The sequence below is a fragment of the Balaenoptera musculus genome, chromosome 3 (assembly GCF_009873245.2).
Source record: "Balaenoptera musculus isolate JJ_BM4_2016_0621 chromosome 3, mBalMus1.pri.v3, whole genome shotgun sequence".
Lineage (NCBI taxonomy): Eukaryota > Metazoa > Chordata > Mammalia > Artiodactyla > Balaenopteridae > Balaenoptera > Balaenoptera musculus.
This window is the reverse complement of record NC_045787.1, coordinates 155,576,451-155,603,343: the sequence shown is the minus strand read 5'-3', so window position 1 is coordinate 155,603,343 and position 26,893 is coordinate 155,576,451. Positions and strand designations below refer to the sequence as shown.

The 26,893-nt window shown below is 37.1% G+C and overlaps 1 pseudogene; it reads right to left on the bottom strand.

Annotated features, from left to right (window-relative positions):
• Positions 1-23,203: 23,203 nt before the first annotated feature.
• Positions 23,204-26,515, bottom strand: LOC118892591 (annotated as a pseudogene).
• Positions 26,516-26,893: the final 378 nt, after the last annotated feature.

Here is a 26,893-nt window from a genome sequence, read left to right as displayed (position 1 = left end):
AATGAATTGGAAAGTCTGCCTTACTTTTCTGGAAGAGCTTTGTAATATTAGAATGATTTCTTCCTTACATGTTTGGTAGGATTCACCAGTGAAGCAATCTGGGCCTGGCATTTTGTTTCTATTCTATGGTGAATTTTAATAATTTCAATTTCTTTAATAGATGCAGAATTCTTACATCCTCTATTTTTCTTGTGAGTTTTGGTAGTTTATGTCTCCCAAGGAATTAGTCCATTTCACCTAAGTTGTTGAATTTATGAGGGTACAGTTCTTAGTATTCTCTTATTACCCTTTTAATGTCCATGGGATCAGTATTGATGTCCCTTGTTTCATTCATTATTGGTAATTTTTGTCTTCTATCTTTGTTTTTGGCCAGTGTGAATAGAGGTTTATCAATTTTATTCATCTTTCCGGAAGAAACAAATAAAAGAGTTGAAAATGGTTGTGTCTGGGTGTTGGAATCTATTGTGAGGCAGGGAATACTCTATCTGATCATAAGTCTTTTAGAACCATTTGACTTTTAAAGTTACTCTTCTCTCTCTTATTCTTACATCCTTAGGTGTACAATGTATTGATTTGATACATTTATTTTGCAATGTGATTGCCATAGTAGTGTTAATTAACACCTCGTCACATCACACAATTATCATTTCTTCTAGTAGTAGAAAAATTAAGATCTAATCTCTCAGCAGTGTAATGTTTATAATACAGCTCTGTGTTTATAATCACTGTACTGTGTATTCTATCTCCAACTTATTTATTTACTAGTTGTAAATATTATGTACCTTTAAACATCATCTCTTCCATTCCCCCACTCCTCAACCCCTGGTAACCACAATTTCACTTTCTGTTTTTTTGAGTTTGGTGTTTTTAGAATTAAGATACATGATATATCATACAGTATTTGTCTTTCTCTGTCTCTTTTTCATTTACACTCGTGTCCTCAAGGTTCATCCATGTTGTTGCAAATAGTGGAATTTCCTTTTTCCACATGGCTGAAGTGGATTCCACTGTACCTACATACCACGTCTTCCTCATTCATCTGTTAATGAACACTTCTTCAGTTGTTTCAGTATGTTGGCTATTGTGAATAGTGAAGCAATAAACACAGGAGTGCATGTATCTCTTCAACAACCTGTTTTCATTTCTTTTAAATATATACCTGGAAGTATGATTGCCAGATTATATGGCAGTTCTGTTTTTAATATTTTCAGGAACCTCTACTGTTTTCTATAGTTGGTTACACCAATTTACATTCCCACTAATGATGCACGAGTGTTCCCTTTTCTCCACATCCTCGCCAACACTTTTTATTTGTTGTCTCTTTGATAATAGCCATTCTGAAAGATGTAAGGTGATATCTCATTGTACTTTTGGCTTGCATTTCCTGATGATTAGTGATGTGGAGCATCTTTTTTGATGTCTGTTGGCCATTTGTATGTCTTCTTTGGAAAAATGTTTATTTAGGTCCTCTGCTTATTTTTAAATTCAGGTTTTTTAATGTTGAGTTTTATGAGTTCTTTGTATATTTTTGATATTAACCCCTTATCATATATATAATTTGCAAATAACTTCTCCCATTCAGTAGACTGCCTTTTTTGTTGATATTTCCTTCACTGTACAAAGCTTTTTAGTTTGATGCTGTCCTAAATGTTTATTCTACTTTTTTCTCCTTGCCTGAGGAGAGAGATGGAAAAAGAATATTGCTAAAAGTGAAGTCAACCAGCTTACTATTTATGCTTTCTTCTAAGAGTTTTATGACTGCAGTTCTTATATTTATGTAATTAATTCATTTTAAGTTTATTTTCGTATACATTGTAAGAAAACGAACTAGTTTCATTCTTTTGCATGTAGCTGTCAAGTTTTCCCAACACCATTTTTGAAGAGGTTCTCTTATCCGTATTGTATATTCTTGCCTTCTTTGTCATAGATTAATTGACTGTAGGGGCGTGGGTTTATTTCTGGGGCTCTGTATTCTGTTCCATTGATGTATGTGCCTGTTTCTGAGCCACTACCAGACTGCTTTGATTACTATTGCTTTGTAGTCTAGTTTGAAATTAAGGAGTGTAATACCTGCAGCTTGGTTCTTCTTTCTCAAGATTGCTTTGGGTATTCAGGGTCTTTTTTGTTTCCATACAAATTTTAGAATTATTTTTTCTAGTTCTGTGAAAAATGTCATCGGGTATTTGATAGGGATTGCATTGAATCTGTAGGTTGCTTTAGGTAGTATGGATATTTTAACAATATTTATTCTTCCAATACCTGATCATAACTTTCCATTTATTTGTGTTGTCTTCAACTTTTTTCATCCAAGTCTTCTGGCTTTCAGAGGACATGTCTTTCACCTCCTTGGTTAGATTTATTCCTAGGTATTTCATTTTTTAAATGAACATATAAATGGGTTTTCTTCATTTCTCTTTCTGATAGATTGTTGTTATTGTATAGAAATGCAACCTTTTTCTGTATGTTAATTTTGTATTCTTTAATTTTACTGAATTCATTTATTAGCTCTAATAGTTTTTGTTTTTGTAGAGTCTTTAGGGTTTTATATATATATATATGATCATGTTATCATCATGTTATAATCATATATATGATCATGTTATCATCATGTTATAATCATATATATATATATATATATATATATAAAATCATGTTATCTGCCAATAGTGATAGTTTTGTTTCTTCCTTTTCAATTTGAATTCCTTCTATTTGCTTTTACTCTCTGATTGCTATGCCTGTAACATAGAATACTATTTTGAATAAAAGTGGTGAGAGTGGGCATTCTTGTCTTATTCCTGATTATAGAGGGAAAGCTTTCCTCTTTTCATCATTGAGTATTATGTTGGCTATGGGTTTGTCATATATGGCCTTTATTATGTTGAGGCTCCTTCTGTATTCACTTTGTGGCAAGTTTTAATTATAAATACATATTGAATTTTCTCAAATGCTTTTTCTGCATCTATTGAGATTATTGTGATGATTTTTCACCTTTGTTTTGTTAATGTGGTATACCACATTGATTGATTTGTAGATATTGAACCATCCTTGCATCCCTGGAATTAATCCCACTCGATCATTCTGTATTATCTTATAATATGTTGTTGTTTTGTTTGATAATACTTGTTGAGGATTTTTGCATTTGTGTTCATCAGGGATATTGGCCTGTGATATCTTTTTTTGTGGTGTTTCTGTCTGGTTTTGGTATCAGGGTGATGTTGACCCTGTAGAATGAGTTTGTAAGCATTCCTTCCTCTTCAATTTTTTGAAATAGTTTGAGAAGGACTGGTATTAACTTTTCTTTAAATGTTTGGTAGAATACCCTTGTGAAGCTGTTTGGTCCTGGACATTTGTTTCTGGGAGTTTTTGGATCACTGATTTAATTTCATTACTAATAATTGGTCTATTCATGTTTTCATTTCTTTCCTGATTCAGTCTTAGAAGATGGCATGGTTCTAGAAATTTACCCTTTTCTTCTAGTTTGTGTAATTTGTTGGCATATAATTGTTTGTAGTAGACTTTTATGATTGTAAGTATTTCTATGGTAAGTTTGTAACTTCTCTTTTATTTATTTTGCCCCTCTCTTTTCCTGATGAGTCTGTATAAAGTCTAATCAATTTTGTTTATCTTTTCAAAGAACTAGTTCTTAGTTTCATTGATCTTCCTATATTTTGGTCTCTCTCTTTTTTTTTTTAATTGGAGTATAGTTGCTTTTCAATATTGTGTTAGTTTCTGCTGTACAAAGAAAGTGAATCAGCTATATGTATACATATATCCCCTTTTATTTCTGCTCTGATCTTCATTATTTCCTTCTTTCTACTAACTTTGGGCTTTGCTTGTTTTTCTTTTCCTAGTTTGTTTAGGTGGAAAGTTGGATTGTTTATTTGAGACTTTTCTTGTTTCCTAAGGTAAGCCTGTATTGAAATGAACTTCCTTCCTAAAACTGCTTTTGCTGCATCCCACAGATATTAGAAAGTTGTGTTTCATTTTTATTTGTTGCAAGGTATTTTTGGATATCCTCTTTGATTTCTTCATTGACTTATTGGTTGTTTAATAGCACGTTGTTTAGGATCCATGTGTTTATGTTTTTTCCAGATTTCTTTTTGTAATTGATTTCTAGTTTCATACTGTTGTGGTCAGAAAAGATGCTTAATATTTTCAATTTTCTTAAATTTATTGAGACTTGTTTTGTGACCTAAAATGTGATCTATCCTGGGGAATGGTCCTTCTGCAATTGAAAAGATTGTGTATTCTGCAGTTTTTGGATGGAATATTCTGTATATATCTCTAAAGCAATCTGGTCTATTTTGTCTTTTAAGGCCTTTGTTTCCTTATTGATATTCTGTCTGGATGATCAGTCCATTGATGCAAATGTGGTGTTAAAGTCCACTACTATCATTGTATTACTGTCAATTTTCCCCTTTACACCTGTTAATATTATCTTTCTATATTTAATGCTCCTATGATCAGTGAATACATTTTTACAAAGTTTATATCCACTTCTTGGATTGACCCTTTTATCATTATTTACTGCCCTCTTTTTCTTTTGCTACATTCATAGTTTTAATATCTATTTTGTCTGATATGACTTTTGCTACGCCAGCTTTCTTTTAACTTCCATTTAATTGGAATATCTTTTGGCATTTTTCACTTTGTCTGTGCGTGTTTAAGATCTGACGTGAGTCTTGTAGCAGCATATAGATGGGTTTTGTTTGTTTATCCATTCATCCACCATATTTTTGATTGGAACATTTAGTCCATTTATATTTACTTTTTTTTTTAGGCCATACCATGTGGCTTGTGAGATCTTAGTTCCTTGACCAGGGATTGAACTCTGGTCCTCAGCAGTGAGAGCATGGAGTCCTAACCATTGGACAAACAAGGAATTCCTTAGTCCATTTATATTTAAAGTGATTATTGATAGATATGAACTTATTGCTATTAAAAAGAGTTTTGTGATTTTCTTGTAGTTTTCCTCTTCTTTTAGTGTTTCCCCTTGTGGTTTGGTATTTTTTTTTTTTTTTTTTTTTGTTATAGTTTGATTGTTTCTCTTTATTTTTTGTGTCTCTATTGTAGGTCTTTGGTTTGTGGTTATTGTGAGGTTCATACATATCAATCTCTCTCTCTCTCTCTCTCTCTCTCTATATATATATATATATATACGCACACACACATACATATACAGTTATATATACCTATATATATATAGTTATAGTTACATATATTAGTTTACTTTAGCAGATAGTTACTTGAGTTCAAAGACATTCTAAAATCAGTACATTTTTACTCCCTTATCCCACGTTTTTTATGTAATAGATGTTATATTTTACATCTTTTTACTCAATGTAGTTATAGTTTCTTTTACACTTTTGTCTTTGAACCTTTGCACTAGCATTTTAAGTGCCTGATCCACTGACTTTATTATATATTTTCCTTTACCAGTGAGATTTTTTTCTTTTGTACATTTTCATATATCTATTTATTGTCTTTTCTTTTCCACTTAAAGAAGATACTTAACATTTCTGGTAAGGCCTGGTTAGTGGTGATGAACCCCTTTAATTTTGCTTTTGTGGGAAATACTTTATCTTTCCTTCAAGTCTCAGTGATAACCTTGCTGAATAGAGTAGTCTTTGTTGTAAAGTTTTTCCTTTCAGCACTTTAAATACATCATATGTCTCCATCTGGCCTGGTTCTTGCTGAAAAATCAGCTGATAGCCTCATCAGTTTTTCCTTGCATGTGACTAGCTCTGTTTCTCTGGCTACCTTTAAAATTCTTCCTTTATCTTTAACTTTTGCCATTTTAATTATGATATGTCTTCGTGTGGATCTCTTTGGGTTCATCATGTTTGGGACTCTGTGCTTCTTGGACCTAGGTATTCTCCCCACATTAGGGAAGTTTTTAGCTATTATTTCTTCAAATAAAATTTTTGCCACTTTCTCTCTCCCTTCTCTTTCTGGGATTTCTATAATGCATATGTTGACATTTTTGACATTCTCTCAGAAGCCCCTTAAACTATTCCTCAAATTTTACTTTGGTTTTTTTTTTTTTCCTGTTCTGATTGGGGAGTTCCCACTATTGTCTTCCAAGTAGCTTATGAATTCTTCCATATCATCCAATCTGCTGTTTTCACAGTGTATTTTTCACTTCAGTTATTATATTCTTCAGCTTGTTTGGTTCTAACTCAGTTGAAGTTCTCACTGAGTTCCTGTATTTTCTCCTGAGTTTGGTGAACATCTTTATGATCATTACTGAAACCCTTTATTAGGCATATTACTTATCTCCATTTCATTAGATTATCTTGTTCTTTTGTTTGGAACATATTCCTCTGTCTCCTCATTTTGTTTGACTTTCTGTGTTTGTTTCTATGAACTCGGTAAACTAGTTTCCTCTTCTAGTCTTGAAAGCATGGCCTTGTGTAGGAACACCCCATATGCAGACTACATGTTCCTGATTCTCATCAGGCTGGATGGGGCTGGAGCAGGCACAAGCCAGTGTTTCCTGGGATGTGCAAGGCCTGAGTCACCTTTGTAGGACAACTGTTTCTGAAGTGGTTATGAATGGGGTGTTGGTCACCAAGGTCACCTTTGTGGGATGGATGTAGCTGGAGTAGGTGCAGTCTGGAGGAGCTTTCTCAAGGTGTGCTGGAATGAGCCAGGGCTGCCTTGGTGGACATTGCATCTGGAGTGGGCACAAGTCAGGCTTTTCATGGGGTGTGCTGAGCTGAGACAGGCCCACATTGGCAGAATGGCTGGAGCTAGAATGGGCACTAGCTGGGGTTTTTCACAGGGTATACTGGGCCAGCCTGGTGAGAGTGAAACTTGGTGGGGTGGCTGTAGCTGAGCAAGTGCAGGCCAGACTTTTCTCAGAGTGCACTGGGCTGGGCTGAGGTTGCCTTGTGCACTCAGGTTGCCATGGCTGGAGCTAGAGTGAGCATGAGTGATAGAGGTCCCTGGATATGCCAGGCCAGCTGTGGTTGTCTTGATGGGGTAGCTGGTGCTGAAGCAGGCACGGGCTGTGAGGCATGCTGGGACAGCCTTGTCAGGGTTGCTGGAGCACCAGGAACCTTTCAAACTACTGCCTCTGTGCTGGGACTTGGAGTGAGTTGGTTTATGCACAAGCCCTTTAATAGCAGGATCCTGGTTTCCTACAACTTTCTGGCTCTCCTGGGTTTAAGCCCTGCTGGCTTTCAAAGTCAGACATTTTGGAGGCTCAACTTCTGGGCCAGGCCCCCAGGGCTGGTATACATGATGCAAACTTCCTAGTTCATGATATCCTCTCCTGCTTGTGGGTTACTGCACCAAGGGTGTGCGTCCTGACTAGATTGTGCCTTTGTCCTTCCTACCTGTCTCAGTGTGTTTTTTTCTTAATATCTTTAATTGTAGATATTTGCTCTACCAATCTTCAAGTCATTCTCAGAGACAGTCATTCTATATGTATTTGTAGTTTTGGTGTGTCCATGGGAGGAAATCAGCTCAGGATATTTCTACTCTATCATTCAGATCCTACCCATATATGTTTCCTTTTCATTTTGTTGTTTCTTTTGCAGGGCAGAAGCTTTTTATTTTGGTGTAGTTCTACTCATTGATTTTTTTCTTTCATTCTTTTTACTTTTGGTGTCATATTCAAAAAAATCACTGCCAATGTTGAAGAGCTTTCCCCCCATGTTTGCTTTTAGGTGTTTTGTGGTATCAAGTTTTATGTTTAAGTCTTTGATCTATATTGAGTCAATTTTTGTGAGTGGTGCAAGATAAGAGTCCAATTTTATTTTTCTTCATGTTTTCACCACACCATTTGTTGAAGAGACTATCCTTTCCCCCTTGGGTGTTCTTCACTCTCTTGTCAAATATAAGTTGCCTGCATTTATTGGGGTTTAATTCTGAGGCCTCTATTCAGTTCTAATGTTCTCTGGGTCTATTTTTATGTCAGTACCGTGCTGTTTTAAATTCTATAGCTTTGAAATCAGGAAATGTGATGTCTGTTTTTCTTCTTCTTTCTCATGATTGCTTTGGCTATTTGGGGTCTTTTGTGGTTCCATACACATTTAGCATTCTTTTTTTCTATTTGTGTGATAAATGTCATTGGGCCCTTTGGTTTTGGATAGGTGAGGTTGTCAGGAAAGCAAGTGATGAGGACCAGTTAGTAAGAAATTGGAGGCATGGCAGCAGAGACAGATGGCAAGAAGCATGAGGACAAGGAAATTTCCCAGGAGCTTGCTTTCCTTCCAGCCACCCATTTCTGGTTCTGACCCCCATGCATCCCTCATGACTATGTCCAGAGCTTTTCGAGTGACCACGGTCTGTGATTCTCATTTCTACTCAGCCTTAAGTCAGTGAGTTTTTCCAACTTTATCTTTCTCAGCTGCTCCTGGCTTGAGCTGGCTTGGCTCCTGGGGCTTGGATGTATCAAAGAAGGGCCTGGGATGTGATTTTTTTAGCCCTGCTTGGTGCTGAGGCCTCAAGCTGCATTCAGTCCAGGCTTCTTTCCTTAGGCTCCTGGGGAGGGCAAAGCCTAGAGGAGGCTACCAGGAGAGCCCAGGCCTAAGTGAAAGAAACATCTGGAAGAAATGCACAGGGAATTTTGAGGGGAAAAAAGAGGAAGAGGACAAAGCAAACAAAAAAATGATAGTGATTGTATTGAATCTATAGATGGTTTTGGGCAGCATGGATATTTTAACAATATTAACTCTTCCAATTCATGAACACAGATATTTTTCTATTTGTTTCTGTCTTTGGTTTCTTTCAACAAAGTCTTGTAGTTTTCATTGTACAAAACTTTTCACTTCTTTGTATTCCTAAGTATTTTATTGTTTTTGATGTTATTGTGAATATGATAGCTTTTTAAAATTTCTTTTTCAGATGTTTCATAGCTATTATATAGAAATGCAACTGATTTCTGTGTATTGATCTTATATGCTGCAACTTGACTGAATTCATTGATTAGATCCTATAGCTTTTTCATTGAGTCTTCGAGATTTTCAATATGTAAGATCATGTCATCTGCAAATAATGGCAATTTTATTTCTTTCTTTCCGGTTTGAAAACCTTTTATTTCTTTGCCTTGCCTGATTGCTATAGCTAGGACTTCCTTCAATACTATGTTGAATAATAGTGGTAAGCCTGGGCACCCTCGTCTTGTTCCTAACCTTACAGGAAAATCTTTCAATTTTTCTGTTTTATAATTAAAAAATAAATTATACTCCATTGAGTATGTTAGCTCTGGCGTTGTCATATAGTATTTATTATGTTGATATATGTTTCTTCTATATCTAATATGTTGAGGGGTTTTGTCATGAAAAGATGTATTTTCTCAAATACTTTTCTGCATCTATTGAGGTGATCCTATAATTTTTATCTTTCATTCCACTAATGTGGGGTATCGCATTTATTGATTTACATATGTTGAATTATCCTTGCATCCTAGGGATAAATTCTACTCGGTTATGGTGTATAATCTTTTTAATGAGTTTTCAAATTTTGTTTGTTAGTATTTTGTTGAGAATTTTTCATCTATGTTAATCAGGGATAATGGTCTATAGTTTTCCATTCTTTTAGTGCTCTTATCAGGCTTTGGTGTCAGGATAATTCTGGCTTTATAAATTGAGTTTGGAAGTGTTCCCTGCTCTTCAGTGTTTTGGAAGAGTTTGAGAAGGATTGTCATTACTTCTTTAAATGTTTGGTAGAATTTGCCAGTAAAGCCATCTGGTTCTGGTGGTTTCTGTGTTAGGAGGTTTCTGGAATGTTCTAGAGATGTTTGTTAGTTCCATTTATTATATTGTACAGTTTAAGTGTATTTTTTCCATTCTGATTTCTGTCGGGATGATCTATCCATTGTTGAAGGTGAGATATTTAAGTCCCCTACTATTTTTTTAACATCATTATTTTTATTTATTTATTTATTTTTAATTTACTTTGTATACAGCAGGTTCTCTTGGTTACCGATTTTATACATATTAGTGTATATATGTCAATCCCAATCTCCCAATTCATCCCACAACCATCACCCCCACCCCTGCTTTCCCCTTTTGGTGTCCATATGTTTGTTTTCTACATCTGTGTCTCTATTTCTACCTTGAAAACTGGTTCATCTGTAACATTTTTCTAGATTTCACATATATGCGTTAATATATGATATTTGTTTTTCTCTTTCTGACGTACTTCACTCTGTATGACAATGTCTAGGTCCATCCATGTGTCTACAAATGACTCAATTTCGTTCCTTTTTTATGACTGAGTAATATTCCATTGTATATATGTACCACAGCTTCTTTATCTATTTGTCTGTCAATGGGCATTTAGGTTGCTTCCATGACCTGGCTACTGTAAATAGTGCTGCAATGAACATTGGGGTGCATGTGTCTTTTTTTTTTTTTTTTTTTAATATTTTATAGCTACTTTTATTTTTATTTATTTATTTATTTTTGGCTGTGCTGGGTCTTCGGTTCGCGCGAGGGCTTTCTCCAGCCACGGCAAGCGGGAGCCACTCTTTGTCGCGGTGCGGGGACCGCTCTTCATCGCGGTGCGTGGGCCCCCCACCATCGCGGCCCCTCCCACCATGGGGCACAGGCTCCAGACGCGCAGGCTCAGCAGCCGTGGCTCATGGGCCCAGCCGCTCCACGGCATGTGGGATCCTCCCAGACCAGGGCTCGAACCCGTGTCCCCTGCATTAGCAGGCAGACCCTCAACCACTGCGCCACCAGGGAAGCCCGCATGTGTCTTTTTGAATTATGGTTTTCTCTGGGTATGTGCCCATTTCCTGTCTCTATACTTTGTTTATACCACATTCTCTACCTAGAGGCCTGGAAGACCTATTGAAATCACCTGACTTTCACATCCAGAGCAACCTAAGTTTCTGATGATCACAGATAAAAGAGATCAGACTTCACAGTTAACATGACCATTTTTGTTTTGGAAATTTGTGTCTTCCTAAATTTACAACTCTTTAGACATAACTGTAAGTTCCTTTAATAATCACTCTCTCTTTTCTAACCACTGCTTCTTAACTATAATGTTATCTCCATTCTCGGACTTACTTCTTGACATACAATAGTACCTAATTGAGCAAATCTTTAAAAGAAGTTCTAAACATGGTAGGTATAATGTCAGCATCCTTAGACATCTAAAAATATACTTATTTTCTTTCATATATTAATGATAATTGCCTGGATAATAAATTCTAGGTTCTCGCTTGCTTTTTTTAGGACTTTGAAAATATACTTCATTTTCTCCTGTATTCATTATTAAAGATGAGCTCTCTGAAGTCCACCTATTTTTTATCCTTTTAAAAAAGAAAAATTGTAGATGGCTTTCTGTATCCTTGGGGTTGTAACACTTTTTCCAGGGTCTGTATAAGTGCTAGTCTTTTCTCAGTTATGTTGCTCAATCCACAGAGCTCCCTTAAGTATAAAAAAGTATGTTTTCTTCAAAGCAAGAAGATTCTTTTCTTATTTTAAAATTTTCCCCCTACTCCTACCTTTTAATCTATTTCTATCTGTAACTCTCTTTAGGAAGAGCTGAGGCTCAGGCTTCAGAGTTCAGATCCCAGGGAGAGGACTGGAGCTGGCTGCGTGAACACCGCCTGAAGGGAGCTAGTGTGCCACACCTAGCAGGGAGGGAGTCCGGGAAAAAGTCTGGAACTGCCTAAGAGGCAAGAGACCATTGTTTCAGGGTGCACAAAGGGTGGGGATTCAGAGCAATGCCTAAACCAGCTCCAGAGAGGGGCGTGAGCTGCGGCTATCAGTGTGTACACCAGAGATGGGCATTAAACGATAAGGCTGTTGCTGCAGCCACCAAGAAGCCTGTGTGCAAGCACAGGTCACTATCCACACCTCCCCTCCCAGGAGCCTGTGCAGTCTGCCACTGGCTGAGTCCCATGATCCAGGGACAGCTTCCCCAGGAGAACACACGGCATGCCTCAGGCTGTTGCAACAGGCTCGCCCTGCATCCTGTACCCCTCCCTCCCCCCGGCCTGAGTGAGCAACAGCACCCTAATCAACTGCTACTTTAACCCTGTCCTGTCTGGGTGGGGAACAGATGCCCTCAGGTGACCTACATGTAGAGACGGGGCCAAATCCAAAGCTGAACACCAGGAGCTGTGCGAACAAAGAAGAGAAAGGGAAATTTCCCCCAGCAGCCTCAGGAGCAGCAGATTAAATCACCACAATCAACTGGATATACTCTGCATCTGTGGAATACCTGAATAGACAACGAATCATCCCAAAATTGAGGCTGTGGACTTTGGGAGCAACTGTAGACTTGGGGCTTGCTTTCTACATCTAATTAGTCTCTGGTTTTTTGTTTAAATTACTTTAGTACTTACAACTTATTATCATTGGTAGACTTGTTTATTGATTTGGTTGTTCTCTTCCTTTATTTATATATATATATATATTTTTTTTTTTCCTTTTTCTCTTTTTCTGAGTATGTATGTGTATGCTTCTCTGTGTGATTTTGTCTATATAGCTTTGCTTTTGCCATTTGCCCTAGGGTTCTGACTGTCCCTTTTTTTTTTTTTTTTTTGTTTTTAGTGCTTTTTATCATTGGTGGATTTGTTTTTTGGATTGGTGCTCTCTTTCTTTTTTTCTTTTTTGTATTTTATTTTTAATATTTTTTTCTAGTTTAATAACTTTATTTCCTTTTATTTATTTATTTGTTTTTCTTTCTTTCTTTCTTTCTTTCTTTCTTTCTTTCTTTCTTTCTTTCTTTCTTTCGTTCGTTCTTTTTCTCCCTTTTCTTCTGAGCCATGTTGCTGACAGGGTCTTAGTGCTCTGCCCTGGTGTCAAGCTTGAGCCTCTGAGGTGGGAGAGCCGAGTTCAGTACACTGGTCCACCAGAGACCTCCTGGCCCTGCATAATACCAAATGGCAAAAGCTCTCCCAGAGATCTCCATCTCAATGCTAAGATCCAGCTCCACTCAACGACCAGCAAGCTACAGTACTGGACACCCTATGCCAAACAACTAGCAGGACAGGAACAAAAAACACACCCATTAGAAGAGAGGCTGCTTAAAATCATAACAAGTTCACATACAACCAAAAACACACCATGGGATGTGGTCCTGCCCACCAGAAAGAAAAGTTCAAACCTCATCCACCAGGACACAGGCATCAGTCCCCTCCACCAGGAAGCCTACACAACCCACTGAACCAAATTTACCCACTGGGGGAAGACAGCAAAAACAATGGGGACTACGAACCTGCAGCCTGTGAAAAGGAGACCCCAAACACAGTAAGTTAAGCAAAATGAGAAGACAGAGAAATACACAGCAGATGAAGGAGCAAGGCAAAAACTCACCAGACCAAACAAATACAGAGGAAATAGGCAGTCTACCTGAAAAAGAATTCAGAGTGATGATAGTAAAGATGATCCAAAATCTTGGAAATAGAATGGAAAAAATACAACAAACGTTTAACAAAGACCTAGAAGAACTGAAGAGCAAACAAACAATGATGAACAACACAATAAATGAAATTTAAAATTCTCTAAAAGGAATCAATACCAGAATAACTGAGGCAGAAAACAGAGAAGTGACCTGGAAGATAAAATAGTGGAAATAACTACCACAGAGCAGAATAAAGAAAAAAGAAGGAAAAGAATTGAGGACAATCACAGAGACCTCTGGGACAACATTGAAAACACCAACATTCAAATTAAAGTGGTCTCAGAAGAAGAAGAGAAAACAAAAGGGACTGAGAAAATATTTGAAGTGATTATAGTTCAAAATTTCCCTAATATGGGTAAGGAAATAGTTAATCAAGTCCAGGAATGGCAGAGAGCCCCATACAGGATAAATATAAGGATAAACACTCCAAGACACATATTAATCAAACTTCCAAAATTAAATACAAAGAAAAAATATTAAAAGCAGCAAGGCAAAAGCAACAACTAACATACAAGGGAATCCCCATAAGGTTAACAGCTTATCTTTCAGCAGAAACTCTGCAAGCCAGAAGGGAATGGCAGGACATAGTTAAAGTGATGAAAGGGAAAAACCTACAACCATCATTACTCTACCCAGCAAGGATCTCATTCAGATTCAATGGAGAATTAAAATCTTTACAGACAAGCAAAAGCTAAGAGAATTCAGCACCACCAAACCAGCTTTACAACAAATGCTAAAGGAATTTCTCTAGACAGGAAACAAAAGGGAAGGAAAAGACTTACAATAACAAACCCAAAACAATTAAGAAAATGGTAATAGGAACAAATATATCGATAATTACCTTAAATGTAAATAGATTAAATGTTCCAACCAAAAGACACAATCTCACTGAGTGGGTACAAAAACAAGATCCATATATATGCTGTCTACAAGAGACCCACTTCAGACCTAGGGACACATACAGTCTGAAATTGAGGGGATGGAAAAAGATATTCCATGCAAGTGGAAATCAAAAGAAAGCTGGAGTAGCAATTCTCATAACAGACAAAATAGACTTTAAAATAAAGACTATTACAGGAGACAAAGAAGGACACTACGTAATGATCAAGGGATTAATCCAAGAAGAAGGTATAACAATTGTAAATATTTATGCACCCAACACAGGATCACCTCAATACATAAGGCAAATGCTAACAACCATAAAAGGGGAAATCAACAGTAACACAATCATAGTAGGGGACTTTAACATCCCACTTTCACCAATAGACAGATCATCCAAAATGAAAATAAATAAGGAAACACAAGCTTTAAATGATACATTAAACAAGATGGACTTAATTGATATTTATAGGACATTCCATCCAAAAGCAACAGAATACACTTTCTTCTCAAGTGCTCAAAGAACATTCTCCAGGATAGATCATATCTTGGGTCACAAATCAAGCCTTGGTAAATTTAAGAAAATTGAAATCGTATCAAGTATCTTTTCCGACTACAACGCTATGAGACTACATATCGATTACAGGAAAAAATCTGTAAAAAAAATACAAACACATGGAGGCTAAACAATACACTATTAAATAACCAAGAGATCACTGAAGAAATCAAAGAGGAAATAAAAAAATACCTAGAAACAAATGACAATGAAAACATGATGACCCAAAACCTATGGGATGTAGCAAAAGCAGTTCTAAGAGGGAAGTTTATAGCAGTACAATCCTACCTTAAGAAACAAGAAACATCTCAAAAAAACAACCTAACCTTACACCTAAAGCAATTAGAGAAAGAAGAACAAAAAACCCCCAAAGTTAGAAGGAAAGGAATCATAAAAATCAGATCGGAAATAAATGAAAAAGAAATGAAGGAAACGATAGCAAAGATCAATAAAACTTAAAGCTGGTTCTTTGAGAAGATAAACAAAATTGATAAACCATTAGCCAGACTCATCAAGAAAAAAATGGAGAAGACTCAAATCAATAGAATTAGAAATGAAAAAGGAGAAGTAACAACTGACACTGAAGAAATACAAAGGCTCATGAGAGATTACTACAAGCAGCTATATGCCAATAAAATGGAAAACCTGGTAGAAATGGACAAATTCTTAGAAAAGCACAATGTTCCGAGACTGAACCAGGAAGGAATAGAAGACATAAACAGACAAGTCACAAGCACTGAAATTGAAACTGTGATTAAAAATCTTCCAACAGGGACTTCCCTGGTGGCGCAGTGGTTAAGAATCCACCTGCCAATGTAGGGGACATGGGTTCAAGCCCTGGTCCAGGAAGATGCCACAGAACAGCTAAGCCTGTGTGCCATAGCTGCTGAGCCTGTGCTCTAGAGCCCGTGAGCCACGGTTGCTGAGCCCATGTGCCACAACTGCTGAGGCCCACGTGCCTAGAGTCCATGCTCCACAGCAGGAGAGGCCACTGCAGTGAGAGGCCTGCACACTGCAGCGAAGAGTGGGCCGCGCTCGCCACAACTAGAGAAAGCCCACGCAGCAACAAAGACCCAATGCAGCCAAAAATAAATAAATTAATTAATTTAAAAAAAATCTGCCAACAAACAAAAGCCCAGGACCAGATGGCTTCACAGGCGAATTCTATCAAATATTTAGAGAAGAGATAACACCTATCCTTCTCAAATTCTTCCAAAATATAGCAGAGGGAGGAACACTCCCAAACTCATTCTACGAGGCCACCATCATCCTGATACCAAAACCAGACAAAGATGTCACAAAGAAAGAAAACTACAGGCCAATATCACTGATGAACATAGATGCAAAAATCCTCAACAGAGCACTAGCAAATAGAATCCAACAGCACATTAAAAGAATCATACACCATGATCAAGTGGGGTTTATCCCAGGAATGCAAGGATTCTTCAATATATGCAAATCAATGTGATAAACCATATTAAGAAAATGAAGGAGAAAAACCATACGATCACCTCAATAGATGCAAAGAAAGCTTTTGACAAAATTCAACACCCATTTATGATAAAAACCCTCCAGAAAGTAGGCATAGAGGGAACTTACCTCAACATAATAAAGGCCATATATGACAAACACACAGCCAACATTGTTCTCAATGGTGAAAAACTGAAACCATTTCCACTAAGATCAGGAAAAAGACAAGATTTGCCCACTCTCACTACTATTATACAAAATAGTTTGGAAATTTTAGCCACAGCAATCAGAGAAGAAAAAGAAATAAAAGGGATCCAAATTGGAAAAGAAGAACTAAAGCTGTCATTGTTTGCTGATGACATGGTAATATACATAGAGAATCCTAAAGATGATACCAGAAAACTACTAGAGCTAATCAATGAATTTAGTAAAGTAGCAAGATACAAAATTAATGCTCAGAAATCTTTTGCATTCCTATACACTGATGATGAAAAATCTGAAAGAGAAATTAAGGAAACACTCCCATTTACCACTGAAACAAAAAGAATAAAATACCTGGGAATAAACCTACCTAAGGAGATAAAAAATCTGTATGCAGAAAACTATGACACTGATGAAAGAAATTAAAAATGATACGAACACATGGAGAGATATACCATGTTCTTGGATTGGAAGAATCAACATTGTGAAAATGACTGTACTACCCAAAGCAATCTACAGATTCATTGCAATCCCTATCAAACTACCAATGGCATTTTTCACAGAACTAGAGCAAAAAATTTCACAATTTGTATGGAAACACAAAAGACCCTGAATAGCCAAAGCAATCTTGAGAAAGAAAAATGAAGCTGGAGCAATCAGGCTCCCTGACTTCAGACTATACTACAAAGCTACTGTAATCAAGAGAGTATGGTACTGGCACAAAACAGGAATATAGATCAATGGAATAGGATAGAAAGCCCAGAGATAAACCCACACACATATGGTCACCTTATCTTTGATAAAGGAGGCAAGAATATACAACGGAGAAAAGACAGCCTCTTCAATAAGTGGTGCTGGGAAAACTGGACAGCTACATGTAAAAAAATGAAATTAGACCACTCCTTAACACCATACACAAAAATAAAGTCAAAATGGATTAAAGCCCTAAAGTTAAGGCCAGACACTATCAGACTCTTAGAGGAAAACCTAGGCAGAACACTCTATGACATAAATCACAGTAAGATCCTTTTTGACCCATCTCCAAGAGAAATGGAAATAAAAACAAAAATAAGCAAATGGGACCTAATGAAACTTAAAAGCTTTTGCACAGCAAAAGAAACCATAAACAAGACAAAAAGACAAACCTCAGAATGGGAGAAAATATTTGCTAATGAAGCATCTGACAAAGGATTAATCTCCAAAATATACAAACAGCTCATGCAGCTCAATATCAAAAAAATAAACAACCCAATCCAAAAATGGGCAGAAGACCTAAATAGACATTTCTCCAAAGAAGATATACAGATCACCAACAAGCACATAAAAAGATGCTCAACATCACTAATCATTAGAGAAATGCAAATCAAAACCACAATGAGGTATCACCCCACACCAGTCAGAATCCCCATCATCAAAATATCTACAAGCAATAAATGTTAAAGTGAGTGTGGAGAAAAGGGAACCCCCTTGCACTATTAGTGGGAATGTAAATTGAGACAGCCATTATGGAGAACATTATGGAGGTTTCTCAAAAAACTAAAAATAGAACTAACATATGACCCAGCAATCCCACTACTGGTCATATACCCTGAGAAAACCATAATTCAAAAAGAGTCATGTACCACAATGTCCATTGCAGCTCTATTTACAATAGCCAGGACATGGAAGCAACCTAAGTGTCCATCGACTGATGAGTGGTTAAAGATGTGGCACATATGTACAATGGAATATTACTCAACCATAAAAAGAAATGAAATTGAGTTATTTGTAGTGAGGTGGATGGACCTAGAGACTGTCATACAGAATGAAGTAAGTCAGAAAGAGAAAAACAATACCATATGCTAACACATATATATAGAATCTAAAAAAAAAAATAAAGGTTCTGAAGAACCTAGGAGCAGGACAGTATAAAGACGCAGACATAGAGAATGGACTTGAGGACAGGGGGAGGGGGAAGGGTAAGCTGGGATGAAGTGAGAAGTGGCATGGACATATATACACTACCAAGTGTAAAATAGATAGCTAGTGGGAAGCAGCCACATAGCACAGGGAGATCAACTTGGGGGAGATCAGCTTGGTGCTTTGTGACCACCTAGAGGGGTGGGATAGGGAAGGTAGGAGGGAGATGCAAAAGGGAGGAGATATGGGGATATATGTATATGTATAGCTGATTCACTTTGTTATACAGCAGAAACTAACACACACACACCATTGGAAAGCAATTATACTCCAATAAAAATGTTAAAAAATACCAATTAAATCATCTGTTCTACTGTGTCATTTAAAGCTTGTGTTTCCTTATTAATTTTCTGTCTTGATGATCTGTCCATTGGTGAAAGTGAGGTGTTAAAGTCCCCCACTATTATTGTGTTACTGTCAATTTCCTCTTTTATAGCTGTTAGCATTTGCCTTATGTATTGAGGTACTCCTATGTTGGGTGCATATATATTTATAATTGTTATATCTTCTTCTTGGATTGATCCCTCGATCATTATGTAGTGTCCTTCCTTTTCTCTTGTAACGTTCTTCATTTTAAAGTCTATTTTATCTGAAATGAATATTTCTAATCCAGCTTTCTTTTGATTTCCATCTGCATGAAATATTTTTTCCATCCTCTCACTTTCAGTCTGTATGTGTTCCTAGGTCTGAAGTTGGTGTCTTGTAGACAGCATATATATGAGTCTTGTTTTTATATCCATTCAGCAAGCCTATGTCTTTTGGTTGGAGCCTTTAATCCATTCACATTTAAGGTAATTATCAATTTGCATGTTTCTATTACCATTTTCTTAATTGTTTTGGGTTTGTTTTTGTAGGTCCTTTTCTTCTCTGTGTTTCCTGCCTATAGAATTCCTTTAGAATTTGTTGTAGAGCTGGTTTGGTGGCTTTTAGTTTTTGCTTGTCTGTAAAGCTTTTGATTTCTTTGTCAAATCTGAATGAGATCCTTGCCAGGTAGAGTAATCTTGGTTGTAGGTTCGTCCCTTTCATCACTTTAAATATATTGTGCCACTCCCTTCTGGCTTGTAGAGTTTCTGCTGAGAAATTAGCTGTTAACTTTATGGGAGTTCCCTTGTATGGTATTTGTTGCTTTTCCCTTGTTGATTTTAAGAATTTCTCTTTGTCTTTAAGTTTTGTCAGTTTGATTACTATGTGTCTCAGTGTGTTTCTCCTTGGGTTTATCCTGCCTGGGTTTCTCTGCGTTTTCTGGACTTGGGTGGCTATTTTCTTTCCCACTTTAGGGAAATTTTCAACTATAATCTCTTCAAATATTTTCTCGGGTCCTTTCTCTCTCTCTTCTCCTTCTGGGATCCCTATAATGTGAATGTTGTTGCGTTTAATGTTGTCCCAGAGGTCTCTTAGGCTGTCTTCATTTCTTTTCATTCTTTCTTCTTTATTCTGTTCTGTGGCAGTGAATTCTACGATTCTGTCTTCCAGGTCACTTATCCTTTCTTCTGCCTCAGTTTTTCTGCCATTGATTCCTTCTAGTGTATTTTTCATTTCAGTTATTGTATTGTTCATCTCTGTTTGTTTGTTCTTTAATCCTTCTAGGTGTTTGTTTTTAATTCTTCTAGATCTTTGTTAATCATTTCTTGCATCTTCTTGATCTTTGCCTCCATTCTTTTTCTGAGGTCCTGGATCATTTTCACTATCATTATTCTGAATTCTTTTTCTGGAAGGTTGCTTATCTCCACTTCATTTCGTTTTTCTGGGCTTTTATCTTGTTCCTTCATCTGCTACATAGTCCTCTGTCTTTTCATTTTGTTTATCTTTCTGTGAATATGGTTTTTATTCCACAGGCTGCAGGATTGTAGTTCTTGTTTCTACTGTCTGCTCTCTGGTGGATGAGGCTCTCTAAGAGGTTTGTGCAAGCTTCTTGATGGGTGGGACTGGTGGTGGGTAGAGCTGGGTGTTGCTCTGGTAGACAGAGCTCCATAAAACTTTAATCCACTTTTCTGCTGATGGGAGGGGCTGAGTTCCCTCCCTCTTGGTTGTTTGGCCTGAGGCGACCCAGCACTGGAACCCACAGACTCCTCAGTGGGGCTAATGGCAGACTCCAGGAGGGCTCACACCAAGGAGTACTTCCCAGCACTTCCGCTGCCAGTGTCCTTGTGCCTGTGGTGAGCCACAGCCGCCCCCCCCCACCTCTGCAGGAGACCCTCCAACACTAGCAGGTAAGTCCGGTTCAGTCTCCTATGGGGTCACTGCTCCTTCCCCCTGGGTCCTGAGGTGCACACTACTTTGTGTGTGCCATCCAAGAGTGGAGTCTCTGTTTCCCCTAGTCCTGTCAAAGTCCTGCAATCAAATCCCACTATCCTTCAAAATCTGATTCTCTGGGAATTCCTCCTCCTATTGCTGGACCCCCAGGTTGGGAAGCCTGATGTGGGGCTCAGAACCTTCACTCCAGTGGGTGGACTTCTGTGGTATAATTTTTCTCCAGTTTGTGAGTCACCCATCCAGCAGTTATGAGATTTGATTTTAATGTGATTCTGCCCCTCCTACCATCTCATTGTGGCTTCTCCTTTTATAATAATGTATAATGGAAAATAACCTGAAAAAAAAAATGTATAAAACCGAATCACTTTGTTATACACCTGAAACTAATACAATGTTGAAAATCAACTATACTTCAATTGAAAAAAAGTTAAAAAAAACGCACAAAATATAAATCTTTAATGTTCTCACCATAACAACAACAAAATTGTAAATATGTGAGGTGCATGATTTGTTGACTTACCTTATTGAGGTAAACATTTTGCAATATATATGTGTATCAAATTATCATATTGTACACATTAAATACACACAATGTTATATGTCAATTAAATCTCAATAATGCTTGAAAAAATATTATTGAATACACTTAAAACACTAATGTACACGTATATAGCAATGCTGGGGACACTGTTAATTTTTCCATAATACAGATTTTTATTATAACATTCCCCCCCAAACGTCGTGTTCTTCCCCCAAAATTTCTTCTGGGGATCCTTCTAATTATCTAGAATATTTTTTACTCATTCTTTATAGTAGCTGTGCAGTTTCCATGATATGGATGTACCACAATTTATTCAGTCATTATCACATTTGTTGTTGCTAATCTTTGAGAAAATAATTCCACAAAAAACATGAAAGCACATATTTTAAGTTTTGATACTTTTATTTCATTTATTTTGGAAAGTTCCTAAAAGGAGAATTCCTGAAAAGAACACAATTTAATTTTAATAAATTGGATTCCAAAAAAGCCATAACAGTGCACATTTATACCTGCGAAGCACATAAATGCCCTTTTCTACACATCATACCCACCAATAGATTTTAGAGTGCTTTTTGGCTTCTGATGAGCTGAAGGTTGTTAAATAATATATATCACAATTTAATTTTTTTCTTTGTGGGGCATAACTGGTTATTGTTGACATTGGATTTTGCAATTTATTTCAATCACAAAGTTTTATTATGATTCATATGGCGTGCTATCAAGGACAATTTCCTTAGTCACAGAAAACTAAATAAAATCTTTTCTACATCAAGAGAATCTTGACTTGGACCTTATTACTGAGACTCACAATTCCAACAAAACTTTATCCTCTTTTGTCATGTGAAATGTGGGATTGCCCCAGATGGCACTTTCACAATGTCAGAGAAGAGCCTTACCTGGATGCCTTTCACAGCCCTTGTTCTCAGTAGCAGCTGGTCAGCCTTCCTGCTTGCATTCTGTGTTCTAAGCAATAGAGGCATCATCCACTCTGGCCTTAGGTAGCCATCTGGGTTTGCATGTGTTTCCACATGCAGTCATGGATCTCCTCTTGGGAGTCCAATACAACACCTCTCTAATATTCATATAACCAACTGTGAAATGTTGTTTATCTCTACTGGTTACTTCAGCCTTATTCATAGTTCAATCTGTTTCATTTTTTGATGAACCTTATAATTACTTTACATAGACTACCAAACTCAAAAACACTCCAATTATTTTTATCTCTGTGCATCAAATTTCACCTATTTATGCATTCATTATAGATAAATGACAGTGACTCCTAAGAGCTTAAAAGTATCCCATAAGGAAAAAGACAGCTATGAATATGCACTGATTCCAGAGAATCTGGGGAATATTTGACATGGGCAGAGGGTACCTTCTCTAAATAGGTGACAGGTAGGTGTATCTTTTTGAGATCCTTATTTCCACTTTCTATCTTGAGTTACCAGTGCACTTACTGGATGAAGGATCTGAAGCTAGATCAAAAAAAGCTTCTATCCAAGACAGGCAGGGAGAATAGAGCCTAGTTTCTCTAGGGTATTTAAGAGAAAAAAATATTGTTTTTATTGTCCATGATAAAACCAATTCTTTTTTTACATTGTCAGTCACATATGTCTTTCACAGGAACTTGGTACGTCTAACAATGGAAATTAACAAGACCTGAAGCACCAATAATACCAAATAAAGCTGAGCCTCAAGGACACTGAAAAATGTCTAAATATTTCAGATATAAAAAGAGAAGATTGGAACTTTGTGTTTATGAACTGGTTTGATGAATAGCAATTGAAATGATCCATTTTGAAAACACATTATTAGAAACTGATTGAGAAAAAGCTCCTTACAAACTATTTATGATTGAATTAATATTGCCAATCGAATTCAACCATGTGGTTTGCCTATAGGGCTACAGCAAAGTACCTCATGCTGGAAAATGCGAATGTGATGCTCCTGGAGTCTTTGTTCTTGACCCTCTAGATAACTGTTTTCCACCTTGATATGTATGTGTTCCATTTAGAGACTGGATGTTTCCTCAGGACCTTCTGGAAAGCTCCTAACACATCTTTGTTTCTCAAGTTGTAGATGAGTGGATTGAGCATGGGTGTGAGGACAGTGCAAAATACAGACACAGCCTGCTTCTGATCAGGGGTATGAGAGGAACCAGGTGTCATGTACATATAAACATATGGTCCTAGATAAAAGCTTACCACTGTTAAGATGGGAGAAGCAGGTGGCCAAGGCTTTGTTCCTGCCTTGGGGGGATTTCATATGCAGGACAGTGAGGAAGATGAAGGTGTATGAAGCCATAATAAATCCAAAAGGGATGATGATAAATGTGATGCCCATCACAGAGACCACTACTTCATAGGTGGAAGTGTCTTTGCATGAGATCTTCATGATTGCTGGGATCTCACAGAAGAAATGGTGGATTTCTCTGGAGCCACAGATAGGCAGATTCATAGCATAGAATGTGTGGGCTGTAGAAGCTAAAATGCCCCCAGTCCAAGACACTATGACCATTTGCACAGACCCCTTGGTTTATAATGACTGCATATCTCAAGGGGTTACAAACAGCTACATATCAATCATAAGCCATGAGGGTCAAGAGGATATATTCAGCACCCCCAAGAGTAAAAAAGAAAAATAGCTGGGTTCCACAGCCAACACGAGTGATGTCCTTCCTTCCAGAGAAAAAGTTTACCATCATCTTTGCAACAGTGCCGCTGATGAGGGCCAGGTCTATGAGAGAATGGTGGCTGAGCAGAAAGTACATTGGAGTGTGGAGCCTCAAGTCCATCCATATCAGGAGGAGCAGGATGAAGTTCCCAATTACTGCAGCAAGGTAGATCAGATGATAAGGTAGATAAGAATACTGACATACTTCATATTGGGGAAGAGTCCTGAGAGAACAACACCTGTTGTTAATGTCTCATTTTCTTCCTCAATGGCTATGACTGATCTGGTTGAACCAAAAGAAGAAGGAAAGGGGAACAAAAGTCAAATTAAATGCTTTAAATCCTTTAAAAATATTTTTATGGGTCAAGTATTGCTATAATAATGTGAGATAAAAAATGACTCCACAAATGTCAGTGGCTTATGACAATAAACATGTATTTTCTTGCTGCCATGTCTGTAAGTCAGGTGGAGCATTTTGCTTTAGGCTGCCAATCAAGTACAGATATACTCCACCAATACTTCTCTCATTCTGGGGCTTGCTCTTCTTAAGGAAGATGGCAGAAACCAAAAATGGGCAAGAAAAACTACATGATTCCCCCTAATGCCTGAACTTAGAACTGGCTCTATTACTTGCTACCACATTCCCCTGACTAAAGCAAGTCACACGTAGAAGCCCAACATCAATGTGGTGGGGAAATAAACTCCACCCACAGTGAACCACAAAAGGATGAGGCATGAAGAGAGAAACGGAAACAACTAACATGATCTATTATATTTCTCATAGTTCCTACCTCCACCATCCTCAATTTCATGATTTTGATGCTGGGTTTTCAGATGTTTCATAATTTAATTTTTAGTCTTCTGTTTAATGTGTTCTGTTAAGCCTCAGTAATAAAGATCTATGGGTTTCCTATGATCACAAACTATTTTCACTATGGAGAATGCCTTGAGATCATAGGCAGCCATTTCTTATAGCCACGGCTAGATATGCAACAGGTAAACACACAAACTTTTTTTCTTAGCAGTCCCCTACCTATGGATCTGGTTACATAAATCCATGGAAGAAACCATAGATAAATGTGAAATAGAGTGCAGCAAAATGAATCTGTTGTCCTTGTACTTGAATCTAGGAGGTCATTTTCTAAAACAACACACATCAGCCAAGGAATGAACCGATATAGTCAGTGGTGTGTTTTCCTTTAGATTTATTCATAGAAACTTACATAAACCACATCAGGATAAATTCAGAAATAATAACTAAATCAGATTTCATAAGCTCTAAATGAGAAATAAGATTGTGCCTGCATTCAAGAGGAAACATATTCCTCCCTAAAAGTTTGTGGAAATAGAAATGGAGAATTTTCTACTCTAAGCAGCTTGAAACAGGCTAGAAGCAACTAAGCATGAAATGTAATTTTTATGACCATGTCACTAGTTACGCAGATTGTATTTAGGCATTAAGAAAACGTCAATCTACAACAAATCTGTAGGGTAGGAAAATGCAGTTAAGGGGTGGGGTAAGGGACAAATTTCAAAAGGAAAACTCTGATTGGTACATGAAAAGTTCATTAAAATTTCCCACTTTCCCAACCAACATTGCCAAGTGGTACCACCTGGTGGCAACAGTGGTGATGTGTAAATTCCCACTGAAAAATGAAGATGACACTGAGGATTTACTCTTAATGCTGCTTCATTGATGTTTACTAGGTTTACTTACTTCTGGGACCCAATAATTATATTTTCCCATGAGCTGGCTACTAAATTTCCAGATAGAGGTTATGGAAAGCTCTTAAGAACAGTGGGACAAGGAGGTGAAAGTTGAAGAAAGAACCAGATCCAAAAGGTGATTTAATTTAGTAAAAATGTTCTTAACATTTGTCCTGTATCCTTAAAGTTGCACCAGGTTAATTGAACTAAATATTCCCCCTTGGCTTTTCAAGTTGCTACAAAGGACTCTACTAAGGGGAAATATTACCCCGAAGAGAGGCAAAACAGTAGATATAATTATTGGAAGCCAGGCCAGTCTCTTCATCATTTTACCTGCGCTTGTTTACCTATACACACTGGATTTTCCTCAAAAAAACATGCTTTCCCAAAGTAGTGATGTTCCTGGTTGCTTCCTGAAGAAGGCTTGGTGTTAGGAGACTGGAGCATTTTGTTTTCCACCTGCAAGTGGTATTTCTGAGATCATATAGACAATTACATGTACACATGACAACAGCAAGTGCCCCAGAGGATCCTTGAGGCAAATAGGAAACCACAGAGGGAGTGAGTCCTTAGATACCCATTAAGTGATATGTTTTTCTCTATTGCATTGGGTTTTCCTTAAAACAAGACTCTGGGGGTGGGGAGGATTACCGTGTTTATCCGGGATTTTATTCTCCTGTGTTGCTTAAATACGTCCCACATTTTGGCTTCTCATGAAGCCTCATTTATTTGGGATGGATTTTCTGACTCATCAACAAGAAATTATGTTCTGGTAAATCATTACTGAATTTACCTGAAGATGGTAAATTTTACTTTCTCCAGTAGCAGTCACATACAGAAGGGATTTTTCTCTCTCGCAGATTCAAAACACGTTGTCGCTCAGGACAAACATAGCTCTTCATCATCATGAAAACTGGCCATCTTCGCTTTCAAATAATTTCTTTCCTAATGGTTTTCCACAAGTAATATATAAATATATTATCAGTGATAAAGCTTTTTAAAAATACACAGTTACAAGAAGTAACTAGTGAAATCTACTTATTCTCCTATCTCTTCCCATACCCTCCCTGGAGGTAGTTATTGATAACAAATTGTTGTGCATCTTTCCAACCATATATGAGATTTCTCTCTGTTTCATTTCTAGCTTTTTAAAATAAATTTTTATTTTGAAATGATTTTAGATTTACAGAAAAGATGCAAGAATAATACAGAGAATTCCCATATACCAGCTTCACTTAATGTTAATGTGTTTGTTAAAACTAAGAAATTAACATTGGTAT